Genomic DNA, 22966 nt, shown 5'->3' on the forward strand with positions numbered 1-22966 from the left:
TGGAAGGAGTAGTGCCCTAAGAGCTAGATAAATACAAGCAAATGGCACCATCTGACCAACAGGCTGCATCTTGGAGACTACTGGTACATCACAAGTAGCCTTCGTTCTATTGGCTCATTGACATCTGTATATTTCTTTATAGATGCCTCTGATGACGGGACATCGTTCTGGCTCCTGAAACATGTTGGAAACTAAAATAGAAGTTAACAGACTTTTAAACAAACACGTTCAATATTTGGACTGTTATTCTTGGGTGTTGGCACTGGAAGCTCCATCTTCTCCTGGAAGATCTATCCTCTCTTTTTTGGCCTGTTGCTCACTGGGGCTGAAGTTGAGAGAAAATCAAAAATGTTGAATTGTCACCGGAACAGGAAAAGGGGAAATTGTCCAATAGAATTGTTCCAGTGACAACTGGATTTCCCTCACTTTGGAGAAATTTCATCTCATCCCTGCTGTGGCTGTGGGACGGGAAGGTAATTCTCTCCAATGGGGCGCAGATGGCAACATGAGGGTTTTAACTATTCCCTATGGCCTATGCTATGCAAAATTAATAATAATTTTAGTACCTTAATATTTATTAAATTCGCCAGCCAACTTGAAATTGAAGTTGAAGATCTAAGTAGAGTTGCACTTTAATAGTGTCACAGTTGAAGTGAATGAGTTCTTATTTGGACATTCCAGCTTGGATGCTCTGCAGAAAGCAATCTGGGCTGTATGAGCTGACGGATAAGATACAAGCCTGCGCTATTACTATGGAGGAAGGAATTGATTAACGGTAGCACACTTCATTAACATTGGTGTTTCTCAATCATAATAATTGTGCCTGTTTCTGAAAACATCCAGGGTAACTGGTTTCATTTCAAGCAAATCAATCTAATGTACCGAAATTTACATAATTCCCACTCATTGCATTTAGCAGGCAGTGTACTTTTAAAAATACATTGTCTGCATAATCTCTAATCAAAGTGTTAAGAGCACAAAATGCATTCATTTGCTTTGGCTTGTGCTGGGAGAATTTACATAATATTCTAAGACTGTTCAGATTTTTTCTTTTTTTTTTTGTCCAGTACATAAGGTGCGATTATTTATTTAAAGTGGCTGGCAAAATGTGACCTTTTATTTTGCTGGCTAGTTGCAAATTTTCAATGCTGTTTTTTTCTATTAAATTATAAATGTTTGAGGTGGCAAAGAGGAAAATGTAATTATATAGAAATTATTGCAAAATAAAAAAGAAAAAGTTCCTTTTTCTTCCATGTACAGTAAATAGTTTGGCCATGGATGGTGAAAAACAATGCAATAGGCTTAATTCACAAAGATAGGACACCAGAGATAAGGAGCCCTTTTTTTTCTAAAAAGTGACAATTATGCTCAGTTGAATCAATTGTATTTGAAACTTGCAATTATGTCTAAACAAAATATCTTATCCTTGTGTTAAAGTTGCGTGCATGAAGCCTAATGTCTCAATAATGAGAAGAGTTATCCCCTGTACACACGGCCGGACATTCCGATGACAAAATCCGTCGGATTTTGGCCCAAAGTTGTCTTGCATTCACACGGTCACACAAAGTTATTGGAAAATCCAATTGTTCAGAACGAGGTGTCGTACAACACGTACGATGGGACTATAAAGAGGTCAGTAGTCTTTGTCTCGTAATTTATTCTGAGCATGCGTGGCACTTTGTGCGTCGGAATCGTCTACACACAATCGGAATTTAAACGATCATATTTTGTTGTCTGAGAATTTTATATCCAAATCTCAAACTTTGTGTGTCAGAAATTCTGACGGAAAAAGTCAGACGGAGTCCACACATGATCGGAATTTCCGACAACACAATTTGAACGCACATTTTCCGTCGGAAAGTCCGACCGTGTGTACAGGGCATAAGATAACTTGCTTCATTGTTCCATTGTCTTTGAACATTGGTTTCCAACATTGCATTTCCTTGCAGCTATTAAAAGGGTCTACACCAGGGTTTCTCAATCAGGGCTCCTGGGAACTCCAGTTGAAAGACTTTGATGTAGACCTCAAAGGTTCTGCTGTGATTCACCAGTGCATTGCATATAATGTATATCCAACGAATGTTGAGAAACCCTGGTAAAGATCCCAGGGGTTCTGCTGCTATTCACCATTGTTGCAGTGGATATAAATCTGCCAAAAGTTGAGAAACCTTGATGAAGAACCCAGAGGTTTTTCTGTGATTCACTATTGCAGCAGATATATGTCTACCCAATGTTGAGAGAACCTGGTGAATGTTCCAGGGGTTCTGCTGCTATTCACCATCATTGCAGTGGATATATATCTGCCAAAAGTTGAGAAACCTTGGTGAAGACCTCAGAGGTTTTACAATAATTCACCATTGCAGCAGATAAATGTCTACCCAATATTGAGAGAACCTGGTGAAGATCCCAGGGATTCTGATACTATTCACCATCATTGCAGTGGATATATAGCTGCCAAAAGTTGAGAAACCTTGGTGAAGACCCCAGAGGCCAGAGGTTTTGCTATGATTCAATGTTACAGCAGCTATATATCCACCCAATGTTGAGAAACCCTGGTGAAGATCCAAGTGGTTCTGCTTCTATTTACCATTGTTGCAGTGAACATATATCTGCCAAAAGTTGAGAAACCCAGGATGAAGACCTCAGAGGGTTTGCTGTGATTCATTGTTACAGCAAATATATGTCCACCCAATGTTGAGAGACTCTGGTGAAGACCACAAATTCCATTGTTTAGAAAGGTGGAGCAGTCGCAGTACTGTGATCTCTATGAAAAGTAATAAATACCTATAAGTGATACACTTCCTCCGACTTCCTGTTAACCCAAACTATGAACCCTAAAAACGCCTTCTATTATTTTGTTTCTTTTAGTCTGTTATATATCCAGCTGAAAGTGTTTTGTTCAATAAATGCAAACAAATACCAAGTGATCCTGCAGGAATCTTGAGAGCGGAAAACTTCCCGTGCACTCTAATGCCCTGTACACACGGTCGGACATTCCAACCACAAAATCTGTTGCAGTTTTTCTGACGGATTTTGGTTGAAACTTGTCTTGCATACACACGGTCACACAAAGTTGTCAGAAAATCTGATCGTTCGGAATGAGGTGACATACAAAACGTAAGATTTGACTACGTAGAGGCCAGTAGCCAATAGCTTTCGTCTCCAAATTTTTTCTGAGCATGTGTGGCACTTTGCGCGTCGGAAATTCTCTACACACGATCGGAAAAAGTCCGATCGGATTTTGTTGTTGGAAAATTTTCGATCCAGCTCTCCAACTTTTGCCGTTGAAATATATTACAGAAAAAGTCAGATAGAGGCCACACAAGATCGGATTTTCCGACAACATAATCCGATCTGACTTTTTCCATCAGAATTTCCGACCGTGTGTATGGGGCATTAATGTGCTCAAGTGTTACCAGTTATCATTATTCCCAGGTCTTCCAGGACTACAGAACAACCCCCCTCTTTTCTCCTTTTTTTTATAATATAAAGGGGTTTTCTGTAGTATTAGCACCCTTCCTGTCCTAGGGTGACAACACTACTCCTTTATATAGCCATTCATTCTGTGTGAATAGTGTAAAGGTTTTATGTTACTTACTACTAGGCAATTTTGTATCCAGGTTTAATGGTAAAGGTTCATTCAAACAGAATAGAATACATCAGGGAAATACCACATTATGGCCACTAGTTGAAGCTGGATGAATACTAATTTTCTATCAATCACGTGAAACTGCATGTACATTAATTGTATGTGAACAGGGACAAAATACATTTTTACCGGGATATTTTTGCTCTCACTTGCATTTTATTCCTTTATACAGAATAGAATAAATCAGCAAAAAAACACCTTATGACCATTAGCTGGAGTCAATGATCATAAGCAAATTTACCACTTCCCGCCCGCCCACAGTAGTTGTACTGTGGGTGGGTGGTAGATGCAGGCTGGGCAACTTACCTGCACCATTTTTTTGCTTTTTGGGGTATGCATGCGTGCACCCCCTGCCGACCCATGCTGTGATTGGACACAGCACAAGTTTGGCAGCTGATTTCAGCCAATGTTTTTAGCTGAAGTCAGCTGATCGGATGTGGACAATCAAACACAGAGTTCTGTGTTTACAAAAACATAGAACTCTGTGTACAGGGAATGTCCATCTGGCTGTTTATTCTACAAGAAGAAAAAACAGATAGTAAAGTAAAAGCAGCAAACACATTACACACATTACACTTGTTAGGCGCATAGTTAACCCTTGATTGCACCTAGGTGTTAAACTCTTCCCAGCTAGTGTCATTAGTACAGTGTTAGTGTACAGTATTAGCACTGATCGCTGTATTAGCCCGGGTTCACACTGCCTGCGATGACGAAGTCGGACCCCAGCGAGACTTCGGGCCGACTTGCATGCAACTTCATAAACAGAAGTCAATGCAAGTCAGACCAAAAGTAGTGCAGGAACCTTTTACTAAGTCAGAGCAACTCAAGTTGCACCGATTAGAATGGTACTATTGCACAGAATGGGGTCCGACTTCTGATGCAAAAAGTGCTCCAAAGTCTGAGCTTTCGTGTCACTAGCGATGTCAGTGTCAGTTAGTGTACCTCCCAGATAATATCTCTTAGTAACTCCTAGTATAGTGTCTATATTATTATTATTATTATTATAAAGGCATCAACAGTTTGCGCAGCACTTTACAACATGAGGGCAGACAATATAGTTACAATGCAATTCATTACAGGAGGAATCAGATATAGCTGCGTAAATTTCAGTATATATCCTACAGTTTTTAGACGCTATTCCCTTTGCACAAACCAATCAATATGTGTTTATTGGATTTTTTTTTTAACCAAAGACATGTAGCAGTATACATTTTGGCCTAAATTTATAGACATTTTTATTTTATTGGATGTGTTTTATAACAGAAAGTAAAATACAAAAAAAAAAAAATAATTATATATATACAGTACTTCTGTCTTTGTTTACATTACAAAAAAAAGAAAAAACTGTGGTGATCAAATACCACCAAAGGAAAGCTCTATTTATGTGAAAAAAAACCGGATAAAAATGGCATTGGGTTTAGTGACTGCACAATTGCCAGCTAAAGTAGTGCAGCATTGAATAGCAAAAAATGCTCTGGTCATGAAGAAGGTAAAACCTTCCAGCGGTCAAGTTGTTATTTATTATTATTATTTAAGGTACTTATATAGCACTATCAATTTACGCAGGGCTTTACACATACATTGTACAATCACTTCAAAGCGGAGTTCCAGGCACAAAAGAACACCCCATTCCCCCTCGTTTTGGATAGTTTTTTATCTTTTTCTGGCATGTTTCCTTCGGGACTTCCGTCCCATGTCGCCGCGGCAAGGTATGTCAGTTCCGCAGTGTTATCATGCCCTCCTCCTTCCCCCCTTTGTCTTCTGGGACTTGTGTGTCCCCCAGAAGATTATGGGACCGTTCAGAAAAGCGCAGAGCGACTCACGCATGCACAGTAGAAAACCAAGTGTGAAGCCTGAAGGCTTCTCTGCCGGTTTCCCTTACTTGCAATGCTGGCGCCTGCACCCAAGTCCGAGGGAAGGATTAGCTTGGGGTTCCCGACATCACGGGCTTCCTGGACAGGTAAGCGTCCTTATAGTAAAAGTCAGCAGCTACAGTATTTGTAGCTGCTGACTTTTAATTTGTTTTTCTCCTCTTGACACCGGCCCCTCCCAGCCCTTTAAGAGGTTTATGATGCCGGGAGTCGGGGCACGGCTTATGATCACGTGACCTGAGAGCGTGCTCAGTGCGAGCTCCTGGCACAGTTACTGTCGCTTTACCGAAAGCTCCCGATCGTTCCTTGTAATCTGGAGTTTTCGGACCATTTGACTGCCATGACAGCCAATTACAGCGGTCAAGTGGTCTGTAAACTCCTGATCACAAGGAGCGATTGGGAGCTTTAAAGCGACAGTAACTGTGCCTGGAGAGCACAGCGTGCACGCTCTTGGCGCAGGTGTATTGGGGGCAATTAAGGCAAATATTCAGCCACTCGGCACGAAGGACCAGGCTCTGAGAGGCCAAATATTTGCATATTTGCATACGGCCAGCGCCAAGGGGTTTACTTGCATTCGATTTTCAGTTCCAATTTAATTGGAAGAAATGACCGTTCCCTGCTGGGTGGTGAAACTTGCCACTTGCTTTGATTTTCCTTTATATTTTAAGATTTCGAAGACAACTCTATCATTTCAAATAGAGATGTCTGGGAGGATAATACAGTGTGAGGCCTGATATGGTATTTCTGCCTTCCTATTTATGGGGAAACAAGAGATGATTTGTAAGCTCTGCGTTCTCCATTCACCGCGGCGTTCCGCAGGAACACATGTCTGTTTCATCTGGTTTGTTAGTATTTTGCCTGCAGTTTTCACCAGTATCTGGAGACAATTTTTGGTAGTTAAATAAGGTGAAGTTTATCAAAATTGACACTTGTGTAGTCTGAAAAGACAAACTGAATTTCGTGAGTCGGTTGTCTTAACACGGACGTGCGCTGTTTCAGGCCTGCGGATTCTTTATTTAGCTCAACGTGATGGAACAGAGTCAGAACATGTAGAAAAAGGGCAGCATTTTTTTAAAGATACACTCTAGGCGAGCCGAGAAATGTGGGATGAAAGCAGATACAGAGGGGCAAAGTCTACCTTACCAGGGCTATTTTATTTTATTTTAATACCATTAATGAGGACTTCACTAAGTTAAATCCTCTGAGCTGGTGTGCGGTTGTTCCAGGAACACCAAATATGAGCAAGGACGTCAAACTCAGTTTCATTTTACAGGCCACATCAGCATTATGGTTGCCCTCAAAAGGCCACACACACACACACACACTTACATCAGATATAAAGAGCCCCCCACAATCAGACATCAAGAACCCATTCACTATCAGCTATCAAGAGCCCATCCACCATCAGATATCAAGAGCCCATCCACCATCAGATATCAAGAGCCCACCCCCCCCCCCACTATCACATATCAAGAGTCCCTCCACCATCAGATATTAAAAGCCCCTCCATCATCAGATATCAATAACCCACCCACCCTCAGATATCAAGAGCCCCTCCACCATCAGATATCAAAAGCCCCTCCACCATCAGATATCAAAAGCCCCCACCATCAGATATCAAGAACCCATCCACCATCAGAAATCAAGAGCTCCTCCACCAGCAGATATCAAGAGCCCCCCCCCCATCAGATATTAAGAACCCATTCACCATCAGATATCAAGAGCCCCCCCCACCATCAGATATTAAGAACCCATTCACCATCAGATATTAAGAGCCCCCCCTCCCCACCATCAGATATCAAGAGCCCCTCCACCATTAGATATTAAAAGCCCCTCCACCATCAGATATCAAGAACCCATCCACCATCAGATAGCAAGAGCCCCTCCACCATCAGATATCAAAAGCCCCTCCACCATCAGATATCAAGAGCCCCTCCACCATCAGATATCAAAAATCCGACCACCATCAGATATCAAGAGCCCCTCCACCATCAGATATCAAGAACCCATCCACCATCAGATATCAAGAGCCCCTCCATCATCAGATATCAAGAGCCCCTCCACCATCAGATATCAAGAACCCATCCACCATCAGATATCAAGAGCCCCCCCCCCCACCATCAGATATTGAGAATCCATTCACCATCAGATATCAAGAGCCCCCCCTCCCCACCATCAGATATCAAGAGCCCCTCCACCATTAGATATTAAAAGCCCCTCCACCATCAGATATCAAGCACCCATCCACCATCAGATAGCAAGAGCCCCGCCACCATCAGATATCAAAAGCCCCTCCACCATCAGATATCAAGAGCCCCTCCACCATCAGATATTAAAAGCCCCTCCACCATCAGATATCAAGAGCCCCTCCACCATCAGATATCAAGAACCCATCCACCATCAGATATCAAGAGCCGCTCCATCATCAGGTATCAAGAGCCCATCCACCATCAGATATCAAAAACCCATCCACCATCAGAAATCAAGAGCTCCTCCACCAGCAGATATCAAGAGCCCCCCCCCCCCCACCATCAGATATTAAGAATCCATTCACCATCAGATATCAAGAGCCCCCCCTCCCCACCATCAGATATCAAGAGCCCCTCCACCATTAGTTATTAAAAGCCCCTCCACCATCAGATATCAAGAACCCATCCACCATCAGATAGCAAGAGCCCCTCCACCATCAGATATCAAGAGCCCCTCCACCATCAGATATCAAGAACCCATCCACCATCAGATATCAAGAGCCCCGCCATCATCAGATATCAAGAGCCCCTCCACCATCAGATATCAAGAACCCATCCACCATCAGAAATCAAGAGCTCCTCCACCATCAGATATCAAGAGCCCCTCCACCATCAGATATCAAGAACCCATCCACCATCAGATATCAAGAGCCCCTCCCCCATCAGATATCAAAAGCCCCTCCACCATCAGATATCAAGAGCCCCTCCACCATCAGATATCAAGAACCCATCCACCATCAGATATCAAGAGCCCCCCACCATAAGAGATCAAGAGCCCCTCCACCATCAGATATCAAGAGCCACCCGCCACCATCAAATATCAAGAGCCCCCCCACTATCAGATATCAAGAGCCCCCCACCATAAGAGATCAAGAGCCCCTCCACCATCAGATATCAAGAGCCACCCCCCACCATCAGATATTAAGAACCCATCCACCATCAGATATCAAGAGCCCCCCCTCCCCACCATTAGATATCAAGAGCCCCTCCACCATCAGATATCAAGAGCCCCCCCACCATCAGATATCAAGAGCCCCCCACCATCAGATGTTTTTTCGAAGAATTTCAATATGTTTTCATTTCATTTGTTTCCATGTAAATCGAATTAAAATCAAATTTAAATGTTATTTTGGACATATTTTGTTTTGTTATTTTGGAGGATTAATTTACATTCATTACTATTGTGATTCGGATTTTTGTTACATCTGAATTTCCAAATAACAAAAAAGGTATCTGAATTTTGATTTGGAATGAAACAAATCACACATGTCTACTGTACATATCTTCCTGACAACATCACAGCACCATGTCTCAGTACCCCTCTCAAGAACCCTCAGACCCGATGCAAGCAGTGGACTCCCTGTTCTGTTTCAAATGCAGTTTTTTGCATTAACATACCTTCTTAGGCCCAGTTTGTCTGGACACTATGGTCACCTGCTGACTTGGCAACATCCACAGGCAGCTTAAAGCGGTTCAGCAATAGCCGAAATCACGCGAGATTTCGGGTGCATTAGCCGCAATGTCTCCTGGGATTACTTGAACGAGATCCCAGGAGACAGTGCGGGCTTCAGCAGGAAATGATGCTGATCCCCGCAAGAGACCGCCCATCGCCGCAGGGGAGGAAAATAAAAAACTACGAATTACAAAAGGTAGATTAATAAAAAAAAAAAAACATGTGGCATTATCAAATGTACGGTCTAGAGGCAACAGAATGGGCAAATGTATTATTATGAGTGCAGAACCGCTTTAAGTCAGGGCTTGACTTAACTCTTCAAATAAGACACAAAAGTTGAAACCAATGCAATTTTACTTTAGCTAATTGCAGTACAGAGAATGTTTTTTTCATTGTAGGATAACATTGACTTCACTGAGTCTCTGAAAAGTACAAACGCTGACTGAGGGAACATAGAAGAATCAGGACAGGTCTAAATAGGACGAAACAGGTGAGGGGAGGAGAAGATGCAAGAGGGGCGGAGACAAGACCAGTCCCCTGCACAAGGAGGGGGCGGTCCTTATTACAGGAAGTCTCACACTGGATCACTGCATAGATCTGGAAGAAATACACAAAGCACACAACATTCAAGTAGCAATACACAAGTTTGCTGTATTTAGACAATATTTGCTTATTCCGGAGTTCAGCATTAATAAAGCAGAGAGGACCCTGGGTGTTCGGAGTCACAGATGTTGGCAGCGTTAAAATTCAACTTTTTTTTTTTACATAACCCCAGGGATTCCAACGCAACCTCCCTACCTGATAAATAAATAAAAAAATATATATTACAGTAATGTTGTGACTGCTTAGGAGACAGATAGAAGAATCGCACATTGTCAGGGAGCCGATAAGATGTGAAATCCAATTATCAGCAGACGTGAAGTTCGCTTTTGTTTACATTGTACTGGAATCTCTGGATCTCATTTTCTATAAATACGAGGAGCGGAAGAGAACGAACGTTCATTTATAACAATTCCCCCAATCCGGAGCCATTGATAGACAGATTCAGGAATTGAACATAATATTGAATATAAAGCAGAGGATGACAGGGGGTAAGGATTAGAATTCAGTATTGACTAGGAGCATCCTCAGGGCTCATCTAGACCTGCAAAGAAAGGCCAGCGCCCATCAACGCACCTAAGACACGTTGTCTGCACAATTTTTGATGCCTCTTCCCCATTCTGATGGTCGGTTTGAATTTCAAGTCATCTTCACCACGTCTAGATGCCTAATTGCATTGAGTTGCTGCCATATCATTGGCTGATTAGCAATTTTTTGTTACCAAGCCACTGAATAAGTATACCTAATAAAGTGGCTGGTGAATGTATAATATATATATATATATACTGTATTACCAAGAGTATTGTGACGCCTGCCTTTACATGCACATGACGTTTAAGGGCATCCCAGTCTTAAGCCTCATACACACTATCAGATTTTCTGCTGAGTTTTTCCTTCAGATTTACCAAAACCATATAATATGAGGTCAAACCTTAGGAGTTTCAATGTGTATGCAATCAGGCAGGCCCTTCTACTACATGGTTTTGGTAAATCTGAAGGAAAAACTCAGCAGAAAATCTGATAGTGTGTATGGGGCTTTAGTCTGTAGGGTTCAGTATTGAGTTGGCCCACCCTTTGCAGCTATAACAGCTTCAACTCTTCTGGGAAGGCCATCGACAAGGTTTAGGAGTGTGTCTATGGAAATGTTTGATCATTCTTTCAGAAGTGCATTTGTAACGTTGGGCATTGATGTTGGACGAGAAGGCCAGGCTCCCAGTCTCCACTCTGATTCATCCCAAAGGTGTTCTATCGGGTTGAGGTCAGGACTCTATGCAGGCCAGTCAAGTTCCTCCACCACAAATTTGCTCATCCGTGTCTTTATGGACCTTGCTTTGTGCACTGGTCCAAATCATTTGTGAAGGAGACACCTGCTGGTAGACTTCAGTACTGCATGTCAAATGATAGATATTAGCAGCGGAGGGAACCTTTCCTGACAGATATACACGTGCTGTGGATTACAAGCATGCTTCTGGAATGAATTATGCTCACAATCCAAGGTTTTACTGTACATACACTAGTCTTCCCAGTGAATAGCTATGCAGGGGAGACGTGTTAGCAGATGTCTGACCATTGGAGGGCAGTTAGGTTGTTCTCCCAGGACAGCCAGAAAACTGACCACGCTAAAATAGATAAGCTCTTATGCTAAAACTGACCATGCTGCAATAGATAAGCTCTTATGCCAAAACTGACCACGCTAGAATAGATAAGCTCTTATGCCAAAATTGACCACGCTTGAATAGATAAGCTCTTATGCCAAAACTGACCACGCTTAAATAGATAAGCTCTTATGCCAAAACTGACCACGCTGGAATAGATAAGCTCTTATGCCAAAACTGACCACGCTTAAATAGATAAGCTCTTATGCCAAAACTGACCAAGCTGGAATAGTTAAGCTCTTATGCCAAAACTGACCACGCTTGGAATAGATAAGCTCTTATGCCAAAACTGACCACGCTGGAATAGATAAGCTCTTAGGCCAAAACTGACCACGCTGGAATAGATAAGCTCTTATGCCTAGGGCAGCCTGTTTGAAAGAAGAAAGCAGAGGGACTGGCAGGAGCTCCAGGTATTTCACACAACGAGAACAGGATCCTTTTAATACAAGTACATGGTACAGAAGGCACATATCAGAAATATCAAATTTTTGGGGTAATATACACTTGTTGTCTACCAATTTTTTTGTTATTGTATTGTGAAGCCCATACCTGCACTAGGCGCAGACAGAGGGAAATCCTCAAGCCAAGATATTAGTCCTTGTAAAGCAGTCCTTTGTTACGGGCTCATTGCACACTGCAGAGTTGTCCTCGGTGTTGGTGTCAGTAGAGTCCTATACAATTAATGGCAGACGTTTTATGCATCAGCCTTGCTTATCACTCCACAGATCCTAATTGTATTCATAGAGGGAGGGGGGTCAGTGCTGGAATATCTCTTCTGCACGTCTCACCAAAACCTCTCCGGCAGATAAGAGGTTAAACGAGGAGCCCGGGATAACACCTGGTAATAGACATCACAGCTGCACAGATGCGAGCCGTTGCTAAGCAACCTCCCAAATTTATAAGACAGCCAGCTTAGCCGGGGGAATATAAAAGTTCTCCGAGTGACTTCGTCAAACTCTTTTTTTTTGTTACATTTTATTTTATGGCTGATTCTCCTACTATTGGGGGGCGTCATTATAATGCAGCTATTTATACAGCCAGCCGGGCGCTCACATGGATGGCCTTTGAAATGTATTGCAGAGACATCAGCTGTGAAACGCGTCGTGAGAATGAGAGCGCTGTCAGTGTACGCGCAGATTGCTATAGATTGAGTGGCGTTCTGTTCTCCATTGTCTCCGTGCCGCGCCCATTAATGGAAACCAAGGCCATAAATTTGGTGGTCGGGGAAGGACATGGCACTGACATAGATGGGCAGCAATAGGGAGCTTTGAAGTCTAATGCTGGCAAGGCAAATGGAAGTTTCATTTTAAAGCTGGACAGCCACAAAAACTTCAAATGTTTTCCTCTATGGACACTTTGCGTGAACCGAATACCTTTACAAAGCCAGGTATTACACTGTGAAAGTAGTGATGAGATCAGTCTGCGTGTGCATTTGCTGATGCATTGGGATACCATTCAGAAATTGCACCCTTTGGCATCTGTCACCCTGGGTTCACACCCACGCAGCTGCAGTTGATGCATTTTTTCGGCACGTTTTGTGTTTTTAAACCAACCATTTTTTTATGTGTTTTGCTTTTTTTTTTCTCTTTCACAAACTGTGAATAGCTGTCTGTTAACCACTTCAGCCCCAAAATAATTTACCCCCTTTCTGACCAGAGCACTTTTTGAGATTTGGCACTGCGTCCCTTTAGCTGACAATTGCGCAGTCGTGCGACGTGGCTCCCAATCAAAATTGACGTTCTTTTTTTTCCCACAAATAGAGCTTTCTTTTGGTGGTATTTGATCACCTCTGTTGTTATTTTTTGCGCTATAAACAAAAAAAATAGCGAAAATGTAAAAAAAAAACGCATTATTTTTTACTTTTTGCTATAATAAATATCACCAAAAATATATAAAAAAAAACCATAAATTTTTCCTCAGTTTAGGCCGATACGTATTCTTCTACATATTTTTGGTAAAAAAAATCGCAATAAGCAATTATTGATTGATTTGCGCAAAAGTTATAATGTCTACAAAATTGGGGTTTTATGGCATTTTTATTGATTTTTTTTTACTAGTAATGGTCGCGATCAACGATTTTTATCGTGACCGCGACATTATGGCGGACACATCGGACACTGTTGACACATTTTTGGGACCATTGTCATTTATACAGCGATCAGTGTGATTAAAAATGCACTGATTACTGTGTAAATGTGACTGGCAGTGAGGGGGTTAACCACTAGGTGGCGCTTTAGGGGGTTAAGTGTGTCCTAGGGAGTGATTCTAACTGTGGGGGGGCTGTGTGTGACATGTCACTGATCACCACTTCCGATTACAGGGAGCGTGCCCTTCTGCTGCAGTATATCTGCGTGAGGCGCTCGGGAAGCGGTTAAACCCACCATTTTGATGCGTTTTTGCATGTGTCTTGCTTTTTTTTTCTCTTTTACAAACTGTGAATAGCTGGTTGTTAAGGAGATGACCGGGAAGCCGGCCGCCATATCCTTAACTACCGATGAGTCATCAGCTGTCAGCGGGGAACGTTCCTGCATAATTCCTGCAGAGCATCATGGCTGCTGCATCTATATGTCCCCAACTCTTGCCTTTCCATATAAGGGGGGGCAACTGAGGGGCAGAAAAAAGGTGGCTCAGCCGTGGGGTTTTAGTGTTACTGAAAATGAGCCCTTGTAAGGAAACTCCCCTTACTTTGCGAGACTTCCTCTAACTTCCTGTTGTGCCCCCGGGACAGGAAGTGAAGTGAAATCTCCCCAATGGGTCACAGACAGCAAAACATAAGTGACAGGAGATTAAACCTTCCCCTACAAAAAAAAAATGAAAAAAAAAAAATATTGGCTATACAAACATTTTAAAGTGGTATTAAACCTAAAAGCAAACATTTATTATATTGCAGCTTACACATTCCCAGGTGTGAAGGCTGCATTCGTTTTTTTTTAGGCTTTCTTTCTTCTATTTTCACCTGGTAAGCCAGCAGGTAAGTCTTTTGGTTTTTCAAAAGAACAAGCTTCCCTGCAAACACATAGCTCCCAACCTTCTGAAATGGGAAAGAGGGACACCTATTAGCAAACATATGCAGGCATAGGGCACGCCCCCTGCCACGCCCCCCTTGAAGGAGAATTGTATGGAAAAAAATGATTGGTTAAACCCACAAGTGCTTTTTTACCTCTACTATTCCTTTATATTGGCTCTTAGTATTTGCAAATGCAGCAATTTAGAAATTGGATGAAAGGTTTAGCACTGGGAAACGCTTTTTGAAAGATAAAAAGTGCATTTTATATACAACTATGTAGATCAGACCAAAATGAGGGACAAATGAGGAGGAAAGCGGGACAGAGGGACATTGTTCCAAATCAGGGGCAGTCCCTTGAAATCAGGTACAGTTGGAAGCTATGCAAATGTATCAGTTAAGAGGGTTGAAACAAACCATTTACCACTGACTTGGGTGCTTACAATGATCAGTGTTTATTGATTCATGTACTGTAAAACCTTTATCCCCAAAAAAACAAAACAACAAAAAAAAACCTTTCATGTAATTGAAGTGTGAGCTGTAGTTTAGTTTCATTATTAGTGTATTTAAATCTGCTAGTACAGCTAACACCCAGTGCTGTTGTCTGTTGTGCCCACTGTGCTCCTTCCTCCAGAGTGAGGACACTCTCATACAAAAGATGTGTTACTGGCGAGGTCACCAGGTGAAAACAGAGTGGGAAAAAGCCTAGGAGAAAAGAAAACGAATGCAGCCGTCACATCTAATGATTGGTATGCTGCAATATATTACAGTTTTGCTTTTGGGTTTATTACAGGCTCTGTGAGCAGCGATAGACCCTACAATGGATATCAGAAAAGAAAATACAATGCAACTAAACAGCTTTTTGCTTATAAAAGAACAACTGTCTGGGAGAGTCTACTGAGACGTAATTAGATAATTTGTTTGTATAAAAAGAGAAAAAAAAAAAAAATGACGCACATCAACATAAAAAAAAATAAAAAATAAAATAAAAAAAGAGTCCAATTTGCTTAAATTGAGAAAAAAGAATCCACATGACATCTCATAACTAGAGTACAAGTTTCCTGACCAACGTTCTATTATGTATTCTTTAATTGTAAACAGCCCTTTATAATATATATATATAATTGCTTCTTATAGGAAGTCATCTGTGTCTGCTGCATGTCCTGCACTGGTGAATTCCGATGGTGACATCATTAGGACATAAATGCAGAATACACGAAGCATGAGTATAATTACATAGTAATAGTTTACTGCCCTGCTAGGTGCACAAAACTGAAGCAATCATTGGAGGTGGGAGGGGGGGGGTAATTTGTATTTTCTCTATGTTTTTTGCCAGTGTAGCCAAGTCCTGGGCCCCTGAGGCCCAATGGTGACCTCCAGAGTTAGGGCCAGCCAACATCCTTCTGTGTAGAGTGGGTTACAAGGCATGGTGGGTGTAATGCAAGGTGGACTAAGGGGTGCCAGACATGGGGTCTGCATGTAGGGGCAAGGGGGGTCAAGTGCCCCCCCCCCCCCGGAATTGGGGATCGGATCAGCACTGTTAAATTCAGCACAGTGGCGTCGCTATATGGGTTTTTGCCAGTCAGGTGACACCATCAAGGTGCTGTCAGGCCCCCCTATCAGTGTAGTGTGACTGCGGCTCTTTTCCATGCTCAGTACAGCAGAGAACTCAGTGGCGCTGTGACAGGAGAAAGGCGAGTTGTGGGTTGTCAGAGGTTCCCCCGCTCGCCTCCCTTTCTCCAGTTAAGGAGAAGAGACAACAGCTCTCACTAGGTTACCCACCCAGCTTCCTGCCCGCTCCATTCCTTCCCCATTGGATATAGCTGAGGGCCAATCAAAGGAGACTAGGAGAGGAGAGCATCATGGGACATGTAGTCCCAAAGATTGGTGGCCCCATTTTCCACAGGGAGGAGGCTACAGCTCGATCAAGAGAGAGATTGGGAGACTGTAGTCTGAAGGAGAGAGTGCTACAGAGCGAGGAGTGTGCTGGGCGGAAGCCAGAGAGAGAGAGAGACACGCTGCCCAGCACCACCAGAGAGAGAGACATGTTGTTCAGCTCCACCAGTAGGGGTCTCATGCTACCAAGCGCCACCAGAGAGGGAGACACGCTGCCCAGCTCCACCAGTGAGGGTGTCACGCTACCAAGCGCCACCAGAGAGGGAGACACGCTGCCCAGCACCACCAGAGAGAGAGACACGCTGCCCAGCTCCACCAGTGAGGGTGTCACGTTACCAAGCGCCACCAGAGAGGGAGACACGCTGCCCAGCGCCAGCAGAGAGAGAGACACGCTGCCCAGCTCCACCAGTGAGGGTGTCACGCTACCAAGCGCCACCAGAGAGGGAGACACGCTGCCCAGCACCACCAGAGAGGGAGGCACGCTGCCCAGCACCACCAGAGAGAGAGACACGCTGCCCAGCTCCACCAGTGAGGGTGTCACGCTTCCAAGCGCCACCAGAGAGGGAGACACGCTGCCCAGCACCACAAGAGAAAGAAAGGCTAAGGCACTGGCAGGATACAAACATGCTACACCACTGACCAGAGTCGCCCCAGGGAAACCCAGAGTGAGTGATCGTCCAGCCAGACGGATCACTGCTGTAGTCTTGCTGGGTTTGGTAAGAAGGCCTGTCGCCCATTATCCATTACTTGTCCTAGGGACTGAACTACAGCTGCAGTCTCTGCCCATGATAATGTGGTAATGACATTGTCAAAAAGGGGCGGTGCATGGGTGACCCTAAAATGATGCCCCCCCCCCCTGTAAAAAGTTCTGCGGACGCCCATGGTGCCAGAAACTTCTTGAATGCAAAAAGATTTATTGTCTCTTGAACAGAACTGTGGGAGAGAAGGTTGGGGCCAGGACACCCTTAAGTAGCTGCAATGGTAATTGGCAGACTCCGAGACTTCTATAGGCAGAAAGCCATGCAGGGAAAGGCATCCAGCAAGATACCACATCTGCATGAGTAGGTCCGATGTCTCCTATGGCAACAATTTTGTAACAGTTTCTAACAAAGATTGTAATGAACTCTTTCACTTCTTCTACAATCTCCTATTGTAGATCTTCACGCAACTGAGCTCCCAGTCTATCGCTAGACTTGCTGATCCACTGCCACTGGATCTCCTGAGCTCTTCCAATCTTCCCACTCAGTATCTTCCTCAAGCGTCACCCCCACGTCCCTGCTGGGTCCCGAGCTCGGCACTCACAGATACTCCTCAAGCGGCACCCACGTGTCTCCGCTGGGTCCCTAGCTCAGGGCCATTTTTAAGGCAGGGCAAAAGGGGCAGCTGCCCTGGGACCTGTCATTGTTGTGGGGCCCAAAGCAGCTGCCTCATACTTGCCAACTATCCTGGTTTAAATTCCCTCATCCCTTGAGGTTTTAGTCCCGTGCAGTGTTCCAATATCTCAGAGCTGCTACTAATGCTGCCCAGCTCTGCCCTATTGTTGTGTACAGATGACTCACCTGCAGACCCTGTGTTTACATGCCAATTACCGGCATTCATATGTAAATAGTGACAGCATTCATATGTAAATAGTGATGGCCAGCGGCATGAATATGTATATCATGCCCCCCTGAGGTCATATCCACAGTAATCTCTAGCAACCAATCAGCAAGCAGAAATCATGTGCTGTAACCACTAGCTACTAATCAGTGAGCCGTAATGTGTGCTGTAGCCTCTAGCAACCCGTCAGTAAGCATTAATGATACACTGTAACCTCTAGCAACCAGTCAGTGAGCGGTAATGATACACTGTAACCTCTGGCAACCAATCACAATAGCTGCCTGATCTGATTCAGTAAACTGATTTCGAGTCTAGCTGCTATTTATTGTATGTCTCAGAGCAGGTGGAGAGCAAAACTGCATGGGGGGGGGGGGCCCAAGAAAAGTTTTGCCCAGGGTCCGATCAATATTAAAGACGGCCCTGCCCTAGCTGGGCACTCACAGATACTCCTCAAGCGTCACCCCACTGGCCTGCTTGGTCTCTGGCTTGGCACACAATAATGCTCCACAAGCATCACCTCCACTGGCTGGGTCCCTGGCTTGGCACCTGCTGAAGTTTCCCATTTCTTCCCCGTCCCCGTTTGGTTAGAATACTGCTCTGGTACTTGCTTCAGCTACTCAAAGTGGTCTCCAGTAATAAGGTGGTTGGTCCTTTAGTGGCGACAGTTTCCCTTCTACCTCCGATCACGTCTGGTTCTCCGACTAGTAGAACGTCACTTCTGGTTGGACTGCAAGCCGCAGTCCCAACCCTACGCTGCTCTCTTGCTTCTGGATAGACCCTCAGACAGCCTAGCAGCCAGATATTCCTCAGGTCTCTGGCCTAGCAGCCCGGGCAGCACGACACACATCCACCCAGACAGCTGTCCAGGTGGCACAGAACACCGATCACCTGACTCCACCCAAATAAATAGGCTCTCCCATCAGGCCAAAGGACCCAAGAAAATCCCTGCCCATTGGCTGAGACACCCTATTCATTCCTAATCTGTCCTTGTAATGCCCTTGTCTTATCTAATGCCACCAGATAACCGGCCATCTAGTGACAGAAGAGAGAAGTGCAGCAATTCCAAAATTAGGGTGAAATCATTTGACCTCCTATCAATTGGCCAAGGCAACTATCACTTGACAAATAAATTTACTAGCAACCCTGCCCAAACATCGGGGTGCGATACCAGCCAGATTCTGGGGCTGTTTTCTTTAATTATTTTCAGCCAATGGTAAGCTAGGGAACAGAAATGCATGATACGTGTGTTTCATGCATTTGTTAGGCACTCCCACGGAAGTCTTTTGGGTCAGTGCTGCCCTGTCTTCTTCCTGCTGCTGAACTTTTCACAATTGCTTTTGCATTTTTTTTTTTCCAGCCTCAAGGGCTTTGTTTTTTTTTTCTTTTTTTCTTCTCAATTATTTTCAGCCGATAAGAAGCTAGGGGAAAAATACACTATATGTGTGTGCGTTTTGCACATTTTTCAGGCACTCCCATTAAAGTCGAATAAAACCAGCAACAGCTGCTTAATACTGTAGAAATCTTCACTACAGAGTCGCCCTGTCCTCTTCCTGATGCTGAGCTTTGTGTTTTTAGAGTTTTTTTAGATTGTTTCGATTTTTTTAGATTGTTTGCACACATGTTTTTTTAACTTTTTTTTCCAGCTTCTGGAACTTCGGTGTTTTTAAAAAAATATATATTTTCAGCCAATGGGGAGCTACAAAAAATAATGCACAATATATACGTGTGTGTGTGCTTTGCACATTTTTCAGGCAGTCCCATTAAATTGGGGCTAGAAGTGGCTGCAGAGGTGCCCTGTCCTCTTCCTGATGCTGAGCTGCTTTTTTTTGTAGTTTTCTTTTAGATTGTTTAGATTTTTTTAGAATGTTTGCACAAATGTTTTTTCATTTTTTTTTGCCAGGTTCTGGGACTTCGGTGTTTTTAATAAATAAAAAAAATTCAGCCAATGGGAAGCTAGGAAAAACAATAAATGCTATATATATGTGTGTGTGTGTTTTGCATATTTTTCCAGCAGTCCCATTGAATTGGGGCTAGAAGTGGCTGCAGAGGTGCCCTGTTCCTGATGCTGTTTTTTTTTTTTTTTTTTTAGAGTTTTCTTTTAGATTGTTTAGATTTTTTTAGATTGTTTGCACAAATGTTTTTTTTTCTTTTTTTTTCCAGCTTCTGGAACTTCGGTGTTTTTTTTTTTTTTTTTTTATATTTTCAGCCAATGGCAAGCTAGGACAAATAATACAGGATATATATGTGTGTGTGTTTTGCACATTTTTCAGGCAGTCCCATTGAATTGGGGCTAGAAGTGGCTGCAGAGGTGCCCTGTCCTCTTCCTAATGCTGAGCTGCTTTTTTTTTTAGTTTTCTTTTAGATTGCTTCGATTTTTTTATATTGTTTGCACAAATGTTTTTTTTTTTCTTTTTTTTTCCAGCTTCTGGAACTTCAGTGTTTTTTAAAAAAAATATTTTCAGCCAATGGCAAGCTAGGACAAATAATACAGGATATATATGTGTGTGTGTTTTGCACATTTTTCAGGCAGTCCCATTGAATTGGGGCTAGAAGTGGCTGCAGAGGTGCCCTGTCCTCTTCCTGATGCTGAGCTGCTTTTTTTTTAGTTTTCTTTTAGATTGCTTCGATTTTTTTAGATTGTTTGCACCAATGTTTTATATTTTTTTTTGCCAGCTTCTGGGACTTCAGTGTTTTTAATAAAAAAAAATATTTTCAGCCAATGGGAAGCTAGGAAAAATAATAGATGCAAGATATATGTGTGTGTGTTTTGCACATTTTTCAGGCAGTCCCATTGAATTGGTGGTAGAAGTGACTGCTAGATTCTGTAAAACTGCAGAGGTGCCCTGTCCTCTTCCTGCTGCAGAAAAGGGAAAACTGGCCCAAAAAACATTGTGAAATGAATAGCTTTTGTATGAATGGCTGACCATTCCTTAATATATGTGGCCTGTTTTAGGGTGATCTTTGCCCTTTACCCCAATATATCTTTGAAGCAACTTGCATTAATATTTTTCTTCAGTTTTTAAGACATCATCTCTGTTAATGTGAGTACAGCTCCTTTTAATGTTACAAGTGGATAGATGATTAAAGGAAAATAAGACCAATTTATAAGCAGGGTCAATTTATGTTCTACAAATGTTCAGAAGAACATATAGAAATACATTATCCTGTGCATTAGGTGTTTTTTATATAGCTATTTGCATTTAATTATATACAGAGGTTCTGTAGTGCAGTCATTGTATAGTTTTAGTACCCTCAATGTATTCAGCTATTTTGTATCATCTAGGTAGATCAGTACAGTGGAACTTTGAATTACGAGCATAATACGTTCCAGGAGAATGGCTGTTATCCAAAGCGCTCGCATATCAAAGCGAGTTTCCCCATAGAAGTCAATGGAAACAAAGATAATTTGCATGCAATACCTAATGTGGCCAGAATTGGGGGGCACCGGAGAGCCTCGGAAATACTTGGGGACAGCTCGACTGAACTCAGAAAGCCTCGGAAAGGCTCGGAAAGACTCGGGAATGAAGTATTTCCGAGTGTTTCTGAGTATTTCCGAGTCATTACGAGTATTTCTCTTCCGAACCTTACCGAGTGTCCCCGGCGCCCCCGCACCTCTGGCCAAATGCGGTACTGCACACCACATTAGCTTGAATTCTGCTCGTTTTGCGAGACAACACTCGCAAATCGAGTCAGAGTATAAAAAAAAAAAGTTGCTCGTCTTTCAAAAAGCTTGTTAAACGTGCTACTCATAAACAAGGATTCCACTGTATATGCAAGATCTCAACTCTGTTCTTGAAGTTGAGACTTGCATATGGGGCGGTCCGGAAGCAGTTCATTGATTTTAAACTGAAAATATCACATTTGGCCACACAATAACATCAAGTATCATAAGAACTTCCTATTATACTTAGTGCCATCTAGTGGTCAAATATGATATTTAAAAAAACCTTTGAGTAGCAAATTTGTAGCAGTATTTGTGCCTATAGGTAAGCCTAGAATTAGGCTTACCTATAGGTACTGTAAATATCTCCTAAATGTGTGTAGTTTAGAAAATATTTACTGTATACTGCGCCGATTATGTCATCGGTGCATGCGCTCTGAAGGAACGGCTGCCCATGCCGTTACTTCAGGAGCGAGTGCTGTGACTTGCTGGAGTCCGCGGACTTCACGGACAGCCGGAGTCCATGGCCTCGGATGGGTGCGGCCTCCAGCAGGGATAGCGCAGGCTTCGTTTGCAGGTAAGTGTCACATAATGTGCTAGTATGCAATGCATACTAGCACATTATGCCTTTACTTTGCAGGGAAGGGGGAACATATTTTTTTTTTCCTCAGCAGAATTTACTCCCTCTTTAATAACATCTTTTTTGCACCATGTGCACAGAATGGATGTATATTCATTCTGTGTGAATGGGGCAATTTCCCTTGATGAATGTTTTTCTATGATTTTAAAGCAGTAATGAATCCAAAAACAAACATTTATTATATCTCAGCTTACCAGTTCTTAGATATGATGGCTGTAGTAGTTTTCTTTTTTTAAGCTTTCTTTCTTATATTTTCATCTGCTGATTCAGCCAGTAAGTCTGTTGTATTTCAAAAACACAAGCTCCCCGGCAGAATGTATCAGTTTACATGGATAAGATAAACTATTTACCACTGACAGGGGTGCTTTTATTTATTGTAAAACCTTTATCCCAAAAAATAAATGTTTGCTGTAACTGATTATAAAGTGTTAGCTAAAATTTGGCTTCAATTTTTGTAAGTGTATTCAAATCTGCTAAAACATCTAACACTCTCCCTCAACTGAAAATGCTGCTCTCTAAAGGTGCCCCCTTTGCTCCTTCATACAGACTGGTGGCACTCTAATACAGGAGGTGTGTTACTGGCCAGATCATCAGGTGAAAACAGAGGGAAAAAGCCAAAGAAAAGAAAACAAATGTAACCACCACATCTAAGGACCGGTAAGCTGCAATGTAATACATTTTTTATTTTG

General features: G+C 42.8%; 1 protein-coding gene across 3 annotated transcripts in view; it reads left to right on the forward strand.

Moving 5' to 3' along the window:
- CDH11 (cadherin 11) overlaps positions 1–22966 on the forward strand; it is a 218055-nt gene that overhangs the window by 73292 nt on the left and 121797 nt on the right. Inside the window, exon 2 of one of the 3 annotated variants that reach the window (XM_077454348.1) lies at positions 22824–22946. The exons of 1 other annotated variant lie outside the window; for it this stretch is intronic. The gene's annotated coding sequence lies outside the window, so the exon portion shown is untranslated. The remainder of the gene's footprint in view (positions 1–22823; positions 22947–22966) is intronic. One more of the 3 variants, XM_077454338.1, reaches the window with a different exon arrangement.

The sequence above is a fragment of the Lithobates pipiens genome, unplaced genomic scaffold, assembly GCF_037356315.1.
Source record: "Lithobates pipiens isolate NorthernLeopardFrog02 unplaced genomic scaffold, aLitPip1_a1.2 Scaffold_10, whole genome shotgun sequence".
Classification (NCBI taxonomy): domain Eukaryota; kingdom Metazoa; phylum Chordata; class Amphibia; order Anura; family Ranidae; genus Lithobates; species Lithobates pipiens.